The following is a 21,814-nucleotide window of genomic DNA, read 5'->3' as shown; positions in this document are numbered from 1 at the left end:
TAGGCACATTTAATGTCAGAGAAATGTATCAATTTACATCCTGGAATTCTTTTTCTTTGCAAACGTCCACGAAAACAGAGGAGTGTCCCCAAAGAATGTATGACAGTTAAACGTTAGAACCCCAAATCTTCCATTATTGGCAACAGTACTTTCAAGTGCCCATAAACTGTTCAACTTTTCCAAATCTACTCCGTCCTTTAAGCGATAGTCACCTGTCCTAATACTTCCTTGTTTATTTCAGTGTCCAGGATACTTTGATGATGCCGGTGAAGTGCCTTGTGATAAAAATACATGTTGTAGTTCTTGACAATGATGCTGTTTCTGCGAGAGCTGTGTATGTCAAGGAATACTTTGACTGTGAAGGTTTTCTGAGCTGATTACGTATGCCCATGTTTTTCCTGATCTTTTTAGTGAATAAAGGACATTTACAAGTGAATTAAACTTCACCTGTACTTTGGGACTTTTTATTTTCAACCACATTTCCTTCTGGTGCTTTTGTGTTCAGCTCAGATGCTGTGTCTAACAAATTAACTTCATATGATCCATTTGTATTCATCTACTTGATCTGTCTCAGGACATATTTGCTTGGTGAGGGCATACCTTCCCATACAGGATGTGGTAAGTTGATATTCACTATTTCATTCTCATCCGTAAACGTGAATAGTTAGCATTTTCAATATGAGTGTTACCTGCTTGGTGACTGCTGTAATAGTACAGAAAGTATTATTGCTATTATTTGGAGCATTTAATGATTTGGCACAGCAATTTTTATTGTTTTCCTCCAAGTCTCTATTTGCTGTTCCATCTTCTGTTTAAGGTCTCTGCAAATTTTGTATTGATCCCAGTGGAATCCTTCTCACTTTACCCTGCAGAGCTTGTTGACATTATCTGTCTGTTTGATCTCATTTTTAACTTGTTTGCTGCTAGAGTGATGGTTGTTTAATCTGAGCTGTGTTTTTTAAACAGAATTATTAATACTGTCATTTAAATCACCATGAATGTGTGCAATTAATTGAGATGCAAACCACAGTGCTCTTTTTCAACATGTTAATCATGCACCACTGTAAAACAAAACGTACATTTAAAATAGCTCCACATGCTGCTTTTGTGCTGAGTTTTTAAACCAAGCAATCCAAAGCTGATCACAATTATAACCAGCAGTTGGTTCAGGCAGCAACAGAAACAGATGGAGCTGGATCCTCTTGTGGTAATCAAAGGAAAGCACCAGACCCCCAAACCGATGAAAAGTGTAAGCAGCCTCACATTTGCACAGGGGCTCCCCTTAACTCCTTGCAACTGGGCAAAGTGGTCTGTTGACCATATCATGACTAACCTTGCTTATCCTCCTCATTGCATTTAGGTGGAGGACAAAAGCATGAATCACAGCAACAGTGACAAGGCATGAGAGTGAAAAAACACCATGTGACCACCTCCGACTGCATCACCGTCCTGCTGCAGAGAATGGCTGCAGCTCAGCATTAAGCTGAAAACCACTTTCCCTTGGTAGATATTTGATTTGCTTATTGACGCTTAATTCTCTGCAGCACCTTGAAATTCATGTTACTGCTTCCTTGTTTTAAAAGGCATCATTTCACCCCACTTGTGTCTACTCTGCTCCCAGTCTAAGTCTCCTGAATTACCGGTAAGCTTTCAACCTGCACTGTGGACTAATTTAACACTGAAGACCCTACAGTCAATAGTGTGAAAAGGGAATAATGAAGTAGTGTTCGTGAGTTCATGGATACTTCAGTTTGCAGTAACTTGTTCATAAACAGTACAGCACTGAATTTAAACTGGTTATCTGATAGCTGGTTGACATTCCTAGAAACTGGTCGCTACACCATCAGGATAAGCCAATTGGCCCACTGGTCCATGCCATTAGGTATGTTCTACATTTTCCCCAAATATCTTCATCCATCCCTATCAGTAAACTTGTCTATTCCTTTTTCCTTATGCTTATTTAGCTTCCTGTTGGGTGTGTTAAAATCTACCGAGATTAGAACATGGACCATGGAAGAGGAATAGGCTATTGGAGCTACAAAGTTGTGCCGAACTAGTTAAAAATCTAATCAAAAACATCCAAGTACTAATTTGTCCTACCTCCACCATGTTCATATCCTTCCATCTTCTTTACATCCATGTGCCTAAGATTCCCACTTAATCAGAAATGATTCTCTTATTAAATGTTTTGCACTCAAATTAATGAACACATTAAAATGGGATTTCTTGTGTGTTGGTACTGAACTTGCTGACTGCAAAGTTCGAAACTACAGCTAAGAACTTAAGCCTTATCTAGTATAAATAGCTAGGGGTACCCTCATTAAAAAGAGGTTATACTGTATCTTCAAAGACTAGTTCATGTCCCTGTTTATCCTCCAAGGTGCCAATAGCCACTATTTGAGCAGTGAGCTTCCCCTGCCTACCAAGGAGAAGATACTTCCAGCTAAAAATGTAGTATAAACATGATTCATTTATTTTCAGTGATACATGTTTAAATCCAAACAACACTTTTTAAACACACTTAAACACACCTGTCCTGACGAAGGGTCTCGGCCTGAAACGTCGACTGTACCTCTTCCTAGAGATGCTGCCTGGCCTGCTGCGTTCACCAGCAACTTTGATGTGTGTTGCTTAAAACACAGAGAGGATTTCTATCTTATAAGAGACTTCCAAATTGCAAACCATTCCTTAAACACAAAGGAACTCCAAACGTAGGTACAATTTTGATAAGCTGAAAAGAAATACCTACAAGCTACAGGTGAACCATCTGTCGCAGAAATCAAAGGCAGTGGGATGGATCCTGGTTCATCTCATGTTTCTATCATGCTTCTTGATATTCTGTACCACATTCCTAATAAGCCTGAACTTCTGTATCCATTCATACTGTATCTCTGCCACTTCATACACATGTGATACTCTTTTAGATAACTTTTAACACAAGCGCTCCAAAAGCTTCTGGAGGCAAAGATCCTAAGTACCCACAATTAATGCAGTGAAGTCCCCGCTTTCGATTACACAAATCTTCCAACTTATTAATAGATCAGCTATTGATATGCTAAGTGACAATATCCATCTGATCTGCAAATTGTCTTGAATTAAACAACATATCCAACTTTGTCTAGTTTAAAACAAGCCAGATTAAATAACGCATTGTCTTATACTGCACCTCTTCAACAATGAACACATGGCCAGCATTCCGTAGCTTGTCAGACAGAGCTTGTTTGTAAAGTTGTATTCATAACTTGAAACTGATTACTGCTTGTCACTTACATTCTAAGGACAGAAAACTGGCTCCTGTTCATAACCAGCAACTAAATGAGGAATATTAGTTAGGAAGTTTAGCTTACAACTGTTTAATCTTTAGAGGTGTCAGCTGCTGTCTTTAGAAAGCTGAGTTTGGCAAAAAAAACACGAACCCCTTGCCCAGGACAAAGAATATCCATCACAATTGATTCATGATTAAACTGATATTTCCTTTAGATTTATGAAGAGAAAAAAATTAACACTAATTTATACTGCAACTAATGCTTCCACTGATTTCTTTTGTTCAGACTTGTCTGTATATAGCATTTGCAAAAGCCTACCATTTCTTGTAGATCTGCGCAGAAAAATGACCACATAGGCAAGTTCTTTGAGGATGTTGGCACTAATGGGGGAACGGGTGGAGGAAACCCATGCTCCAATGACCTTTGGGCACAGCACCTTTTTCCAGGTAACATGCTAGGTAACATGATCATTCCTAATCTTAATTATGCTGAAGAATTGAAGGCAAATCTATGCCTTTGAAACAGACTAACATTGTCTATTCTTTGGAGTTAGAGCTCAGTAATATCCCAAATAGGCCCTTCACCCTCCATGTCGGTAGCAATCTAACTTTCAGTGAGATAATGACTGAAACGCTTGGATACAGTGGCCACTCTGGGTCTAATCAAAGGTGTAGTTGTTTGCCCTTTGATTCTTTTTTACAAACGCAAGTCACTGCTGGATACTAAGAATATCAAGTACTGCAGGACACTCCCACCAGCAAATTTTTTGATAGTGATGGAGCTGGACTTATTGCATACCATTGCTCTGTTGTCACCTGGACCTGTTGCATACCATTGTTATGCCGAGATGGAGAGATGGAGCATGGTGTGAATGGTTGTCTTGGACAATTTTGCTGTGATTGCAAGACCCTGGTGGACAATGGTAATGTTGAATACTGTAATCCCAGTTCACTGGTTTATCAGCATGACCAATGGTAGAGAAGCTGTGTTGCCTTGGTTGTGGCAAGGACTAGGCCCTCGTTGTTGGGTTGCTTGTTGCAGATGTCCAATACAGGAGACACCAGAGGTGGCATGGAAGAGGGCAGAGTCCTTTGTGGGCAACTGAAATCTGTACTGGGTTGGGGCTGGTCCTTCCCATTGGTGCTGCCCTCCAGTGTTCACTTGATGGAATAACAAGCTGGACTGGAACCACTTACCAACAATCTACAGTTATGGCACTCAGGGACTTGGGCTATATTATTTATTTATTTATTTGTGAATATATGTTTTTCAGCAATCATAACCATATGTGCTATGTGCTACTGGTAATGTGCTTGCAACTTGGCCCCAGAGGAATGCTGTTTTATTTGGCTATATTCGTTTATGGTTCAATGATAATTAAACTTCAACTATACTAATTGCAGCACTTGGTCCATTGCCTACTATGCCTTGTCCAGATGTTTGTTATTTATTGCAAGAACATCTATGTTCTCAGACAGCGAGTTCCTGTCAACCATCATTTATGAGCAACAAGAACCAAATGGTAGAATAACAATGCAAATGAACTGGAGGTTACAGTGAATCTGACACTGCAAGTCTATTTATGGACAACATTTCTCTTCATATGATTGTTGGTAAAGATTCTAAATAACAGAGAATGTTATAGCAACACACACAAAATGCTGGTGAACGCAGCAGGCCTGGCAGCAGCTAAAGGAAGAGGTACAGTCGATGTTTCGGGCCGAGACCAAAACATTTTGGGTCAGGATGAAGGGTCACGGCCCAAAACGTTATCCCTTCCTATAGATGCTGCCTGGCCTGCTGCGTTCTCCAGCATTTTTTGTGTGTTGCTTGAAATTCCATCATCTGCAGATTTACTCGTGTTTGAGAGAATGTTATAGTTTAGTTTTAATATGAAAATTAAAGCAAAACTCTAATACGTCACAATCAGAGTAAGAAATACAAAATTGCATATTAAATTCAGCAGATTAAATCTCTGCTGCAATATAATATCAGGTAATTATGAAAATAACTTACCTATGCTGATAAACCCAGTTCCACATGAGGAACATTTCCTTTTCTTTGATGTCCTATTGATTGTAGTTCTTAGAAAATTAAAATTAATTACTGACATTTTTGCTGCTTTGATGCAGATCTCCTTTGAACTAACTTTGCTCTGAAACCAAAGTATTTATTTATTTGAACAAAATAAATTTTATTCATAATTTTAAAAATTTACATGAATGCACTGTTCTTTGCATTCTCGGTCAATGCTTTCCCTACAGTTCCTTTGCATTTTTACCATAAGACCATAAAATACAAGAACAGAGTTAGGCCATTTGGCCCATTGAGTTTGCTCTACCATTTCATCATGGCGGATCCAATTTTCCTCTCACCTTTTCCCCGTATCACTTCATGCCCTGACCAATCAGGAATCTATCAACTTCTGCCTTAAATATACATAAAGACTTAGCCTCCACAGCTGCTTGTGGCAAAGAATTCCACAGATTCACTACTCTCTGGCTAAAGAAATTCCTCCTCATCTCCATTCTAAAAGGACACCCCTCTATTCTGAGGCTATGTTCTCTGGTCTTGGACTCTCCCAGCATAGGAAATATCCTCTGCATATATACTCTATTAAGGCCTTTCACCATTTGATAAGTTGCAATGAGGTTATCCCTCATCCTTCTGAAGTCCAGAGGCAGTGCCATCAGATACAGGACCAGAGCCATCAAAAGCTCTTCATATGACAAGGTATTCGATCTTGGAATCATTTTCGTGAACTTCCTTTGAACCCTCCAGTTTCAGCAACTCCTTTCTAATATAATCGGCTCAAAACTGGTCAAGTCTCACCAGTGCTTTATAAAGTAGGCTCAACATTTCCTCCTTGCTTTTATATTCTAGTCCTCATGAAATGAATGCTAACATCAGATTTGCCTTCCTCACCACAGACTCAACCTGCAAATTGACCTCTAGGGAATCATGCACAGCACGCCTAAGTCCATTTGCACCTCAGTTTTTTTGTATTTTCTCTCCATTTAGAAAATGGTCAACTGTTTCATTTCTTCTTTCAAAGTGCATGACCATACACTTCTCTACACTGTACTCCATCTGCTACTTATTTGCCCATTCTTCTAATCTGTCCAAATCTTTCTATGGCCTCTCTACTTCCGCCAAACTACCAGTCCCTTCACTTATCTTCATATCGTCTGCAAGCTTCGCAACAAAGCCATCAATTCCATCATCCAAATCATTGACATATAACGTAAAAAGAATCTGTCCCAACATAAACCCCTGTGGAACACCACAGGTCACCAGCAGCCAAACAGAGAAGGCTCACTTTATACCCACTCTTTGCCTCCTGCCAATCAGCCACTGCTTTATCCATTGCTCAAATCTTTCCTGTAATGCCATTGGCTCACAGCTTGTAGCTTGTGGATAGACCATCAATAGCACTGCTACCAACCATGTGGCACTCTCTGGGGGTAGACTGCTACAATAATAATTCAAAGACTCCCTTCTCCAATCCAGCCCCTCCCTCTCCAGTAGTAGAAGAACCCTACACTGTGGTCTTTCCCCCATTGATCTCTTGTGATGCCTGCAGTGCATTCCACAGCACATACTTTGAAGCATGGAATGTGTCAGTCACCAGCATTGCTATCAATGCAGTGGTAATCCAGAGAGTGTCTTTCACCAAGATGTACCAAGACACAGGTCCTCTAATGTTTCTCTATGCCTTTGTCATAAACCCACAGTCTGCAAGGAGGTGAGCTACTGTCTCTTCCCCAATACAGCCACACCATGAGCTTCAGGCGTACAGGAGGATCTGACTGGGAGGGCCCCATTCACTGCTAGCCAGGTGAAGTCTTGATGTCACTTGGTGAGGGCCTGGAGATAAGGAATTCTGCCAACACACATCGAAGTTGCTGGTGAATGCAGCAGGCCAAGCAGCATCTATAGGAAGAGGCGCAGTCGACGTTTCAGGCCGAGACCCTTCGTCAGGACTAACTGAAGGAAGAGTGAGTAAGGGATTTGAAAGCTGGAGGGGGAGGGGGAGATGCAAAATGATCGGAGAAGACAGGAGGGGGAGGGATGGAGCCAAGAGCTGGACAGGTGATAGGCAAAAGGGGATACGAGAGGATCATGGGACAGGAGGTCCGGGAAGAAAGACGGGGGGGGGTGACCCAGAGGATGGGCAAGGGGTATATTCAGAGGGACAGAGGGAGAAAAAGGAGAGTGAGAGAAAGAATGTGTGCATAAAAATGAGTAACAGATGGGGTACGAGGGGGAGGTGGGGCCTAGCGGAAGTTAGAGAAGTCAATGTTCATGCTCATTTTTATGCACACATTCTTTCTCTCACTCTCCTTTTTCTCCCTCTGTCCCTCTGAATATACCTCTTGCCCATCCTCTGGGTCACCCCCCCCCCTGTCTTTCTTCCCGGACCTCCTGTCCCATGATCCTCTCGTATCCCCTTTTGCCTATCACCTGTCCAGCTCTCGGCTCTATCCCTCCCCCTCCTGTCTTCTCCTATCATTTTGCATCTCCCCCTCCCCCTCCAGCTTTCAAATCCCTTACTCACTCTTCCTTCAGTTAGTCCTGACGAAGGGTCTCGGCCTGAAACGTCGACTGCGCCTCTTCCTATAGATGCTGCTTGGCCTGCTGCGTTCACCAGCAACTTTGATGTGTGTTGCTTGAATTTCCAGCATCTGCAGAATTCCTGTTGTTTGCGCAGGAATTCTGCCAGATGGTTTGGACAGTCTGCAGATGAAACCACCCAACTGTGCTGCTCCAGGCTCTGTGTCTGAGGACTCCACAACATTTACTTGGCACTGCACTGAACTGAGGCCAAGGCCGTGGCCTGTCCCATGTTTTGTGTCCATGGACTCACTTCTGTTGTGAATGCTGTCTGCTTACTTTATTTTTGCACAATTTTTTTTCTCTCTGCACATTGGATGTTTGATGGTCTTTTTTTTAATGGTTTCATATGTGTTTCTTTGTTTTGTAGCTGCCTGTAAGGAGATGAATCTCAAGGCTGTATAACAGCGGTCCCCAACCACCAGGCCGTGGACCAGTACCGGGCTGCAAAGCATGCGCTACCGGGCTGTGAGGAAACGATATGAGTCGCTGCACCTTTCTTCATTCCCTGTCAGGCACTGTTGAACTTGAGCATAGGGTTGCCAAGTGTCCCGTATTTGCCGGGACATCCCATATATTGGGCTAAATTGGTTTGTCCCATACAGGACCGCCCTTGTCCCGTATGTCCCCCACTAAGGTAGAGCATTCCTATGAAACCGTTCGTGCCAAAATGGCGTGAAGTGAAGAAGCAATTACCATTAATTTATATGGGAAAAATTATTGAGTGTTCCCAGACCCAAAAAATAACTTACCAAGTCATACCAAATAACACATAAAACCTAAAATAACACTAACATACAGTAAAAGCAAGAATGATATGATAAATACACAGCCTATATAAAGTAGAAATAATGTATGTACAGTATAGTCAGGAAGATGAAGGCAAAACCAATTTGTGGGGAAAAAAATCGGCACGTACGTGCATGCGCACACAGGTGCCCGTGCAAGGCTTCACAGTCATGGTAGTTTTTCCTGGGGTAAAGTGTCCCGGGATTTGACTGCTACTTTTGTCCCTTATTTGGGAGTGAGAAAATTGGCAACCCTAACTGTAAAAGACATGTTGAGGTGAGTTTAACCCTACTTGAACAACCCACCACCCCCCACCCCACCGGGATGGCAAGAATATTGTCAATATTATACCGGTCCGCAGTGCAAAAAAGGTTGGGGACCCCTGCTGTATAATATATACATACTTTGATAACAAATATACTTTCAACTTTGAGTCCATCTCCTGCAGAACGTTCTGTGCTGGTCACTGCCTGAATGATTTGTGATCAAAGCTATTGGTACAGAAGAACTTCCCCATGCAGGGTAAGTATTCCAGCAATGTCCAGCTGACTGGGATGTTGCATGGTAATGGGGCCAGACCCATCTTGGAGCTGGTGGGGCGGGGGATTGGGATGGTCAGCAGAATTCCTTCTGCATCTGTTATTTCTGCTTTCCGTATTTCCTTTTCCTGTTGGCACTTCCATAAGACCATAAGACAAAGGAGCAGAAGTAGGCCATTCGGCCCATCGAGTCTGCTCCGCCATTTTATCATGAGCTGATCCATTTTATCCTATTTAGTCCCACTGCCCCGCCTTCTCACCATAACCTTTGATGCACTGTTACTCAGATACCTATCAATCTCTGCCTTAAATACACCCAATGACTTGGCCTCCACTGCTGCCCATGGCAACAAATTCCATAGATTCACCACCCTCTGACTAAAAAATTTTTTTCGCATTTCTGTTCTGAAAGGGCGCCCTTCAATCCTGAAGTCATGCCCTCTCGTACTAGACTCCCCTATCATGGGAAACAACTTTGCACATCCACTCTGTCCATGCCTTTTAACATTCGAAATGTTTCTATGAGGTCTCCCCTCATTCTTCTAAACTCCAAGGAATACAGTCCAAGAGCGGACAAACATTCCTCATATGTTAACCCTCTCATTCCCGGAATCATTCTAGTGAATCTTCTCTGTACTCTCTCCAACGTCAGCACATCCTTTCTTAAATAAGGAGACCAAAACTGCCCACAGTACTCCAAGTGAGGTCTCACCAGTGCCTTATAGAGCCTCAACATCACATCCCTGCTCCTATACTCTATTCCTCTAGAAATGAATGCCAACATTGCATTCGCCTTCTTCACTACCGACTCAACCTGGAGGTTAACTTTAAAGGAATCCTGTACGAGGACTCCCAAGTCCCGTTGCATCTCAGAACTTTGAATTCTTTCCCCATTTAAATAATAGTCTGCCCGTTTATTTTTTCTGCCAAAGTGCATAACCATACACTTTCCAATATTGTACTTCATTTGCCACTTCTCTGCCCATTCTTCCAATCTATCCAAGTCTCTCTGCAGACTCTCCGTTTCCTCAGCACTACCAGCCCCTCCACCTATCTTCGTATCGTCAGCAAACTTAGCCACAAGGCCATCTATTCCATAATCCAAATCGTTGATGTACAATGTAAAAAGAAGCGGCCCCAACACTGATCCCTGTGGAACACCACTGGTAACCGACAGCCAACCAGAATAGGATCCCTTTATTCCCACTCTCTGTTTCCTGCCAATCAGCCAACGCTCTATCCACATATGTAACTTTCCTGTAATTCCATGGGCTCTTATCTTGTTAAGCAGCCTCATGTGTGGCACCTTGTCAAAGGCCTTCTGAAAATCCAAATATACAACATCCACTGCATCTCCCTTGTCTAGCCTACTTGTAATTTCCTCAAAAAATTGTAATAGGTTTGTCAGGCAGGATTTTCCTTTAAGGAATCCATGCTGAGTTCTGCCTATCTTGTCATATGCCTCCAGGTACTCTGTAACCTCATCCTTGACAATCGACTCCAACAACTTCCCAACCACCGACGTCAAGCTAACAGGTCTATAATTTCCTTTTTGCTTCCTTGCCCCCTTCTTAAATAGCGGAGTGACATTTGCAATCTTCCAGTCTTCCGGAACCGTGCCAGAATCTATTGACTTTTGAAAGACCATCGCTAATGCATCCACAATCTCCACAGCTACTTCCTTCAGAACACGAGGGTGCATTCCATCTGGTCCAGGAGATTTATTGACCTTTAGCCTATTCAGCTTCCTGAGTACTTTCTCTGTCGTAATTGTGACTGCGCACACTTCTCTTCCCTGCCACCCTTGAGTGTCCGGTATCCTGCTGTCTTCCTCAGTGAAGACTGATGCAAAATACTTGTTCAGTTCCTCTGCCATCTCCTCATCTCCCATTACAATTTCTCCAGTATCATTTTCTATCGGTCCTATATCTACTCTCACCTGTCTTTTACTCTTTATATACTTGAAAAAGCTTTTAGTATCCTCTTCGATATTATTTGCTAGTTTCCTTTCATAGTTAATCTTTTCTCTCTTAATGACCTTCTTGGTTTCCTTTTGTAAGGTTTTAAAGACTTCCCAATCCTCTGTTTTCCCACTAATTTTTGCTTCCTTGTATGCCCTCTCCTTAGCTTTAACTTTGGCTTTGACTTCTCTTGTCAACCACAGTTGCATCCATTTTCCACTTGAAAATTTCTTCTTTTTTGGAATATACCTGTCTTGCACATTCCTCATTTCTCGCATAAACTCCAGCCACTGCTGCTTTGCCGTCTTTCCCGCCAGTGTCTCTTTCCAGTCAACTTTGGCCAGTTCCTCTCTCATGCCACTGTAGTTTCCTTTACTCCACTGAAACACCGACACATCAGATTTCGGCTTCTCTTTTTCTAATTTCACAGTGAACTCAATCATGTTATGATCACTCCCTCCTAAGGGTTCCTTCACCTCAATCTCTCCAATCACCTCCAGTTCATTACACAATACCCAATCCAGTACAGCCAATCCCCTAGTGGGCTCAACAACAAGCTGTTCTAAAAAGCTATCTCGCAGACATTCTATTGTCTGTTCTGCCAGTTTCACTCATTTACTTCATCCTCCGACGAGGAAAGGTTGCTGGCGTCTGTTTGCTGCCCTGCCCCATTCTTCCTGCTTATTTTATTTTCAGCAGCCCGTTGCCTCTAGGATTTTTCTTCTGAGTCTTCCTCCTCTTCACCACCTGCCTTTCTTTTTCTTGTCCCTCTGCCCTCCCCTCCTCCATGGATGGACTCCTCCTCATTTTGCGGAGGGGCCTGGGGTTTTACGGCTGCAGGGGGTGGGAGCTTGAGGTGGCCAGCCTTTCCTCAGTAGCAGTCTCTGTTTTTTGTTCTGGCCTCTGCGCTGCTGGTAGACTTGTTGGCATTTGCCAGAGCACTATCAGTGCTAGTGTGTTGGCATGTGGCCAAGTGGTTAAGGCGTCGGTTTAGTGATCTGAAGGTCAGTAGTTCGAGCCTCACCTGAGGTGGCATGTTGTGTACTTGAGCAAGGCGCTTAACCACACATTGCTCTGCGATGACACCGGTGCCAAGCTGTATCAGCTCTAGTACCCTTCCCTTGGACAACATCAGTGGTGTGGAGAGGGCAACTGCTGGTCTTCCATACAACCTTTCCCAGGTCTGCGCCCCTGGAAACATTCCAAGGCACAAATCCATGGTCTCATGAGACTAACAGATGCCTAATCAGTGCTAGCTTTCCCTCTAAGTGCCTGTGCATAGGTGCCAGCACATTTCGGGCAGGCTTTGCAGAAGTGACCTGCGTCTCCACAGAGTTTGCAGCATTTGGTCTTCTGCCAGTCCTCCGTCTGGTGGCCTTCCTGTTTGCAGTTTTTGCAGATCACTGCACTGCAATGCACTTCTGGCATAGCCCGGGATGACCAGCATGCACCATGTAACCACTGTTCATCTCCAGTGGTAAAGGCCGAGGACGAGTGGATAATGGAGCCATCTGAATCCACCGTCTCTTGACCTTCACCGGATGCTTGCTTCTCCAGATCCTCAACATATCTTTGATATCTACACAGCTTCCTGCACCCTTGATGTAACAGGCTAGGAAGGCAAGAATGTCCACAATGGGCAGGCGCATGTTGGTTGAACATACGCATTGTGATCATACGCTCCTTCGGGGCGGGGGGGTGGGGTGGGATGGTGGAAAGTGGCCACACCTTCAGCAGAGACAGCGGCCTCTCACTCCCCTTCTCACAGAAATCCTGCAGGAACTCAGCCATCCCACTGCGTACTTGATGTTGAAATAGCCATTGAAGTCCTGGACTCAGTGGATATCCTTCACCTCAAATGTGCAGCATTCAAGCAGTTCCGTTCCATTGAAGGGATTTCCCTCACTGAGTCTCGTGACTGCCACGCTGATGGGGTTTCAGATCCAAGATCCTCCAGCTGATGCGCTGGTAGCTGCAGCCATTCTAACTCAGTGTCAATTGCTGAAAAGTGATGTTAGATTGATTTCCAAATCAGCATGAGGATCCACCACTACGTCATCAGGTTCTCTTATCAGCCCATCGATTGAGACAAGTCTCTCTTCCACCATGATATTGCGCATGACCTTATCCAAAAGGCCGAGAAGTGACATAATGCTGAAATTACAGGTTAAAGCTGTCCGAGATGTGAATCAGTATTTCTGAACAATAAATATCATTAACCCTGCAATATTCACAGAAGTGCTTTGACAGGGAGTGAGGCCACACCCAAGAATCAGAGGGCAGTTAAAGTTGATAGTGTGGCCAGCACTACTGAATGATGGTGAAAATCCCCTACATTCACAAACATTCAGTGAAATGTGGATCACAAGTGTAGTTTTGAAAAAATAATTTGTTTTGTATATTTATTACCACTAAAAGTGCATCCATGACCCCAAAATCAATTAGCATCACATAAACTACTCCAAATTCCAAGTCCAAAGTAAATTCATTATGAAAGGACCTCTATTTCACTATATACTACCCTGATTCATTTTCTTGTGGGATTTCATAGTAATTAGAAAGAAACATAATCAAATCAATGAAAAACCACACACGACAGAGATAGACAAACAACCGAGGTGCAAAACTTAACAAACAGTGCAAATATGAGAAAAGGGAAAAGAAATAAACACTAAATATTGAGAACACAACCTGTAGAGTCCTTAAAAGAAGGTCCATAGGTTGTGGAATCAATTCAGTGTTGGGTGAGTGAAGTTGTCCCCTCCGATTCAAAAGCTGGTGGTTGAGAGGTATACTGTCCATGAGCATGGTGGTGTGGGATTTGAGGCTCCTGTACCTCCTTCCTGATGGCAGCAGCACAAAGACAGCATGGCTTGAATGCAGGGAATGCCTGATGATGGGTGCTGCTTTCCTGCAACAGTACTCCCTGTCAATATACTCAATACTGGGAAGGACTTTACCTGTGAAGGACTTGTCTGTGTCCACTACTTTTTGTAGATTTTTCCTTTCAATGACATTGCTGTTTCCATTCCGTGCCATAATACATCCAGTCAGTATACTCTCCACCACACATCTATAGAAGTTTATCAAAGATTTAGATAACATGACAAATCTGTGCAAACTTCTAAGAAAGCAGAGGCATTGCTGTTCCTTCTTTATAATGGCTAGGCCCAGGACAGATCCTCTGAATCAATAACACTGACAATTTTAAAGTCGATGTCTTTCTCCACCTCTGATCCCCTGATGAGGTCCCCTCATGGACCTCCAATTTACTCTTTCTGTAGTCAATAATTATCCCTTTGGCTTTTGCTGATTTGAATGAGAAGTGATTGTTGTGGCACGACGCAGGCAGATTAATCCTTATTTGTTGTTACCTTTGATATGGCCCACAACAGTGGTGTCATCAGCCATCTTAAATATGGCATCAGAGCCATACTTAGTCTCACAGTTAGAAGAATAAAGCAAGCTGAACACATAGCCTTGTGGTACACCTACGCTGATGGTGATTGCGGAGGAGATGTTGTTGCCAACCCAAACTGACTGGGGTCTGCAAGTATGGAAATCGAGGATCCTGTTGCAGAAGGAGGTATTAAGGTCTTGGCCTTTGAGTTCATTGATTAGTTTTGTGGAGATGGTAATGTTGAATGCAGAACGGTGGTCAATGAAGAGCGTCCTGACGTATGCATCTTCGCTGTCCCGATGTTCTAGTGTTACGTAGACAGCCAAGGAGATGGCATCTGCTGTTGACCTGTTGTGGTGGTAGGCAAATTGCAGTGGATCCAAATCACTCCTGATGTTGATTTGCTTCATCACCAACATCTCAAAGCATTTCATCACGGTGGATATAAGTGCTACTGGATGATAGACATTGATTTTCGTCCCTGGAGGATTATGGGATCTAGAAAATTAGGTGTTGGGGTAGGTTGAGGTGGAGAGGATTTAAAGTGGACAGAACTAAACACAATGGAGTACTGACACAGAAGAGGAATGCAGATTGGGACAGATGAGCCACTGAGGCTTGGAGACCACATGGACTGCTTCTCTTCTCACGTTCTTGTGTTTTTTTATGTTCAAGTTCACATTAAAAATACAGCTATTTGTCGTTCTCCCTTTCTGGTGAATGGGGGCCATGCTTCCCTCAGGTTTAACTTGGTACAGATCATGAGCAGATTTCTTGTCCAGGAGTTGGGTAATCAGCAGATAGTCTCATTACCCCCAGTGGACACCACAAGGACATAAGAGCTGGTGGAATATACCATAGCGTATGCTTAGACCAAAGCAGGCTTACTGCAGAAATACACAAACACAAGGAATTCTGCAGATGCTGGAAATTCAAGCAACACACATCAAAGTTGCTGGTGAACGCAGCAGGCCAGGCAGAATCTCTGGGAAGAGGTGCAGTCGACATTTTGGGCCGAGACCCTTCTCAAGACTAACTGAAGAAAGAGCTAGTAAGAGATTTAAAAGTGGGAGGGGGAATCTCTTACTAGCTCTTTCTTCAGTTAGTCCTGACAAAGGGTCTCGGCCTGAAACGTCGACTCTACTTCTTCCTAGAGATGCTGCCTGGCCTGCTGCGTTCACCAGCAACTTTGATGTGTGTTACTGCAGAAATAGGTAGTAAACTGCCAGCATTAATGCTGGTTTTGGGAGTAGAAAATTCATCCCAATCTTTTAAACTTTCTTAAATTTTCAGCAGTTTCTTCTGCCTGACCCAAATAATTGTATTAAAGTTAAAGCAAGTATCAGCAGACTGGGTTGGCATGGTAGTGTAGTGGTGAGTGTAACACTATTATGGTGCCAGCAACCCAGGTTCAATTCTACTGCTGTCAGTAAGGAGTTTGTACGTTTCCCCATTGACTGCATTAGTTTCCTTCGGGTGCTCTGGTTTCCTCACACGTTCTAACAGACATACAGGGTACCAGAGTAATAGGTCACATGGGTGTAGTTGGATGGTGTGGGCTCGTTGGCCCAAAAGGGTCTGTTATCGTGCTGTATCTCAAAAATAAAAAAATGATTTTGGTGTTTGAAGTAAGCACAAAATAAGGCATGCAAGACACTAAAACGGGTAGGTTACTTCTAAAATGACCTGTTGAAGTTTGAATAACTGTAATCTTTGCCAAGGGCAGGTTACAATTTGTTCCAAAGGCCTCATGATCACAATTTCACAATCGGTAGAGTACTTTTGCATAGATGTACAGTAAATACTTTTGCTGAGCCACTTAAGGACATACAGTAAAAAATATTTCTGTAAATATTTAAGGTATTTTGTTTACTCTCTGAATTTGTTCAATTGGGCAAGAAATCCAGTTGTAATAGATTTAAAACCTCGGGTATGAACAAAATTGGCTTAGTTACATCTTTGCAATCCAAATATAAATTGCAGGATTCACTATCAAAGTCTGAAGGACTCATTAAATTTGATCCTAACTCCACTTGGCTCAAATGCTAAGTGATTGTGGAATAAAAGTCTTAAACATTTAACATATGAATTTCTCTTCCACTGTGAGAATAGATTGGTTAATCAATCGTGTTGGCTAGCTTGGTCGGAAACAATCTCACTTGTACCAGTAACCCCAGCTGAAATCAATTATGATTAAGAACCTTCCAGGAGAACTTTTTTATTCCATCATCCCTTTGACTGAAATCAAAGAGCTCAGAATAATTCAGGAGCCAATGGTGGTATCTTCATGAAATATAACACTAGGATACTCCCCATTGAGTATGTGTCCATTCAAAGGACAAGCAAATTTTCAGAAATAAATTCTTTTTGCAAAATTAATCTAACTTTCAAATGCTGGTGAAGGCGATTGTAAGAGGACATGAAGTTAATCTTTTGGCTATAACTACATTTAATATTAATATTAATTAGGCAGATATAACATAGAACGCAGAACAGTGCAGCATTGTAGAGGCCCTTCAACCCATAAGATTGTGCCAATCTTTAAACCTGCTCCAAGATCAGCCTAGCCCTTCCCTCCGACATAGGCACATGGAATAAAGAAAAATAGAGTGCTATCTGAGATTCTCTTAAATGTCCCTAATGTATTTACCTTTACCACCCCCACTGCTGGCAACGTGTTCCGTTCAATTACTACTCTCTGTGTAAAATACCTACCTCTAACATTCCCCCCATACTTTTCTCCAGTCATATTAAAATTATGCCCTCTCATATTAGGTTTTCTGCCCTGAGAAAAAAAGGTGCTGCCTATCCACCATAACTATGCCTCTTAACTTATACATCACTATCAAGTCAGCTCACATCGTCCTTCACTCCAAGAGCTTGCTCGATCTTTCCTCATAAAATATGCTCTCTAATCCAGGCAACGTCTTGGTAAATCTCCTCTGCAGCCTCTCTAAAGCTTCCACATCCTTCTTACAATGAGGCATCAGAAGCAAACATAATACTCCAAGTGAAGTCTAACCAGAGATTTATAGAGCGGCAACATTACCTTGCAACTCTTGAACTCAATCCCCCAACTAATGAAGACCAACATGCTATATGCCTTCTTAACCACCTTATTAACTTACACAGCAATTTTGAAGGGTCTCTGGTTGTGGACCTCAAGATCCCTCTGTTCCTTCACACTGCTAAGAATTTTACTTTTTACCTTGTACTCTGCCTTAAGTTTCAACCTTCCAAAGTGCATCACTTCATTCTTCTCCAGACTGAATTCCATCTGCCACTTTTCAGCCCAGCTTTGCATCCTATCAATGTCTCAATGTAACCTACGACATTCTATACTATCATAACACCACCAACCTTCATGACATCTACAAAGTTACTGACGCATCCTTCCATTTCATTATCTATGTCATTTATAAAAACCACGAAGAGCAGGAGTCACAGAACAGACCGTTGTGGAACACCACTAGTCATGGACATCCAGGCAGAATACACTCCAACTACTACATCTTCTGCTTCCTGTGAGCAAGCCAATTATGAATCCACACATCCAAGTTTCCCTGTATCCCATGCCTCCTGACTAGGTAAATTTACTTATTATAAAGCTATAACACATCAACAGCTCCAATGTTAAATTCAATATCCTCATTACAAAAATAATCCAGGTACGGAAAATAGTTATAGAGTCACTCAGCAGAGAAATAAGCCAATTGGCTAAACGTGTCCATGCTAAACATCAAGACCTTATCAGTTCTAATCCCCTTAACTGGCACTTTGTCCACAGCCTTGTATGCTTTTGTAATTCAAGTCCTTGCCTAGATACTTATTAAATATTGAGAAAGTAACTGACTTTACCACCCAGTCAAGTAACGTGCTCTACACTTCAACCACCTTCCGAGTGAAAATGTTCTTCATTGTATTCCATCTAAACCTTTTTATTCCTTTCTTTAAACAAATGCACTGCAGTTCTACAAACCTCTGCTCTAGATTAGTTTCCTACTATCTGCTGTTATGCCCCTCATAGCTTTGCAACCCTCAACTACCTCCACTGCAGGGAAATAAACAATATATCTCTGTCCTGAGAAGCTCGATCCCAGTGAATCTGCATTCTATTATTAGCTTTCCCCTGAACTGTCTCAAAGTACTCAGGTTTTGAAATGATCAGGCATGGATGGCTTGCAAATCTAAGATTTACACTTTATGACACCAAGTGTGACAAAATTACCTGTGTCCTCTGCACCATTTTCAGTGAAAACACCCCTTTGGTACACTACGGTAACCAAAACTGTATGCCAGTATTTTATATATTTGTACCCCAACTTCATGCTCTTCTACTCGATTCTCTTCTACTTCACTTCAGGAACCCATGGATTTGTACATTGAGATCTTTCTGTTCCGCAGTATTCCCTGAGGTCCTGCTGTTCTTTGTGTATGTCTACTCTTACCTGTCTTCCCAAAAATACATCACTGTGTTAAGAAAATGTAAGGCAAAGGAGCAAGCACAGCAGACATGCCCAAAATCAGAAACTGCAATGTGAAAGAAGAGATTTCAATTTTTAATTATATTAATTTTTGTTTTTAGCTTGAAAAGTTATCAGCATCAGGGAATGTAACATTCTCAAAAATCGTTTGCATTTCCTTTTTCAATAATTATGTTTTATAGCAAATTGATGAGCTGTTACTGTAACTTACCAAATCAGACAAGATATGGACCTCTGCTAAGCCTCCACTGCAAGCTCACGTGCATACTTTTAGCAGAGTTGCTGTATAATCTATATATAGGACAACTTGACTGAATGCCCCTTCCTTATACCCAGTTTGTCTGTACAACTGCTGTGCTCTTACTATCGCTGTGCTTGAAACTAATTAAAAGTACAGGTGTCCCCCGCTTTTCGAACGTTCGCTTTATGAAACCTCACTGTTATGAAAGACCTACATTAGTACACTGTTTTCGCTTTCAGAAGGTGTTTTCACTGTTACGAAGAAAGGCAGCGCGAGATAAAAAATCAGAGCGTGAAAAAAATCAGCGCGCGATGAAAGGCAACGCGCACCTCGAGCAGCCACTCTCCCCCGGATTCGGAACGGCATTGCTTTAACACGTTGCGTTGAGCAGCCATTAGCAAGACGAGTTCTCAAGTGTCAGAAAAGCCTGAAAGAGTAAGGGTGTTACACTTAGCGTAAAACTAGACATAATTAAGCGTTTCGATCGTGGTGAATGAAGCAAGGATAAAGTGAGTTTGGCTTGTGGAAGTTGACGAAGTTGATGTTGAAAAGGCTTTGGCATCCCATGATCAAGAACTGATAGACGAAGAGCTGATGCAATTGGAAGAGGAAAGGATAACAATCGAAACCGAATGCAGAAAGTGAAGCAACTGCGTGAGATTTTCACTGCAATGATAAAGTACGACTTTAATTTTGAAAGGTACGTAGGTTTAGGGGATATTTGCAGGATGGTTTGAGTGCTTACAAACAACTGTATGATAGAAAGATGCGCGAGGCTCAGCAGTCAGGCAAGCCTTCCACATCAGCCACAGCAGACGACGAACCTCGACCTTCAACATCGAGGTGGGCAGTCATAGGAGAAGATGAGCTGCCTGCCCTGATTGATGATGAGATGACACCCCTGTGTCCCACCACCCGGGCCCCGGACAGATACTGTACCGATTCGTGAAGAACACAGCGGTAGCCGGGAGGAACACAGCACATCTTTAAGAAAAAAGCCGAAATAAGCATGCAAATTAATTAGGTGCCGCCTAGCACGTAATTGTCAGCCCAGATCAGAGGCGATGCAATCGGCAATCGCCTCCGATCTGCGCCAACATTTACGTGTCGGGCAGCACCTAATTAATTCGCATGTTTATTTCAGCTTTTTTCTTAAAGATATGCTGGGTGCCTCCCGGCTTCCGCTGCACTCTTCACGGCAATGTATCGGGTCGGCGGCCCGGAAGGTGGGAGCCACTGCACCACCCAGCCTGCGACAACTTAGTCTAACACACCATCATCAGTGTGCTCGGCACTGTTTTCCCAATTCCAGTAAGTGATACTACACTGTACATACATTATTTCTACTTTATATAGACTGTGTATTTTTATGTGTTATTTGGTAGATTTGGCAGCTTCGTAGTTTAAAGGTTACTGGAGAGCGCGTTTATGCCAACAGCGCTTGCGTGAGATTTTCTGCCGAGAGCGCTTGCATGAGATTTTCACTACGGAGATCTGTGCAGGCAATCATTGTAGAGAAGTATTTCTACTTTGTATAGGCTGTGTATTTATCATATCATTCCTACTTTTACTATATGTTACTGTTATTTTTGGTTTTATGTGTTATTTGGCATGATTTGGTAGGTCATTTTTGGGTCTGCGAACACTCACAAAATTTACTCATATAAATAAATGATAATTGCTTCTTCGTTTTACGACATTTTGGCTTATGAACCGTTTCATAGGAACGCTCTACCTTTGGATGGCGGGGGAAACCTGTAATAAATATACATTTGGAGGTAAACCAAAAAATAAGGAAACACATTGCTTTTTCTCCCATTACTCACTCAAAGAATTACTTTCAGTTTTATCATCACTGACATATGGTGTGAAAAGTACTGCTTTGAGACAGCAGGGCAGTACAAAGACATGAAAACCTATAAACTGCAAGAATAAATAAATAATACACAGAAGATAATGTGTCATGGGTTTATGGTCTGTTTAGACATCTGGTGGTGGGGAGAAAGATGCTGTTTGTTAAACCTTGTGTATGGGTCTTTAGGCTCCTGTATCTCCTCCCTGATGTGAGTAATGAGAACAAGGCATGGTCCAGTCTCTGGATACCGAGACTGGACCCTCAGCTCAGAAAGGAAGGAGGGAAAAGAGGAGAGCATTATTGATAGGGGATTCGATAGTTAGGGGTACAGATAAGAGGTTCTGTGGAAGAGATCGAGAATCCCGGATGGTCTGTTGCCTCCCTGGTGCCAGAGTCCGCGATATCTCAGATCGAGGTCTCGGTATTCTCAGGAGGGAGGCTGAGCAGCCAGATGTCGTGTCCATGTAGGGACCAATGACGTGGACAGGAAGGAGAAGGAGGTCCTGCAAAGACAGTATAGGGAGTTAGGTGTAAACTTGGAAGACAGGACCTCCAGGGTTGCAATCTCAGGATTGCTACCCGTGCCACGTGCTAGTGAGGCTAGAAATAGGAAGATAATGCAGCTAAATACGTGACTAAGGAGATGGTGCAGGAGGTGGGCCTTC

The 21,814-nt window shown here is 42.6% G+C and overlaps 1 protein-coding gene across 2 annotated transcripts in view; it reads right to left on the bottom strand.

Moving 5' to 3' along the window:
* clstn2a (calsyntenin 2a) overlaps positions 1 to 21,814 on the bottom strand; it is a 572,678-nt gene that overhangs the window by 251,603 nt on the left and 299,261 nt on the right. The window lies entirely within an intron of this gene.

The sequence above is a fragment of the Mobula hypostoma genome, chromosome 4 (assembly GCF_963921235.1).
Source record: "Mobula hypostoma chromosome 4, sMobHyp1.1, whole genome shotgun sequence".
Lineage (NCBI taxonomy): Eukaryota > Metazoa > Chordata > Chondrichthyes > Myliobatiformes > Myliobatidae > Mobula > Mobula hypostoma.
The sequence above is the reverse complement of the archived record's forward strand: the minus strand, read 5'-3'. Positions and strand labels throughout refer to the sequence as shown.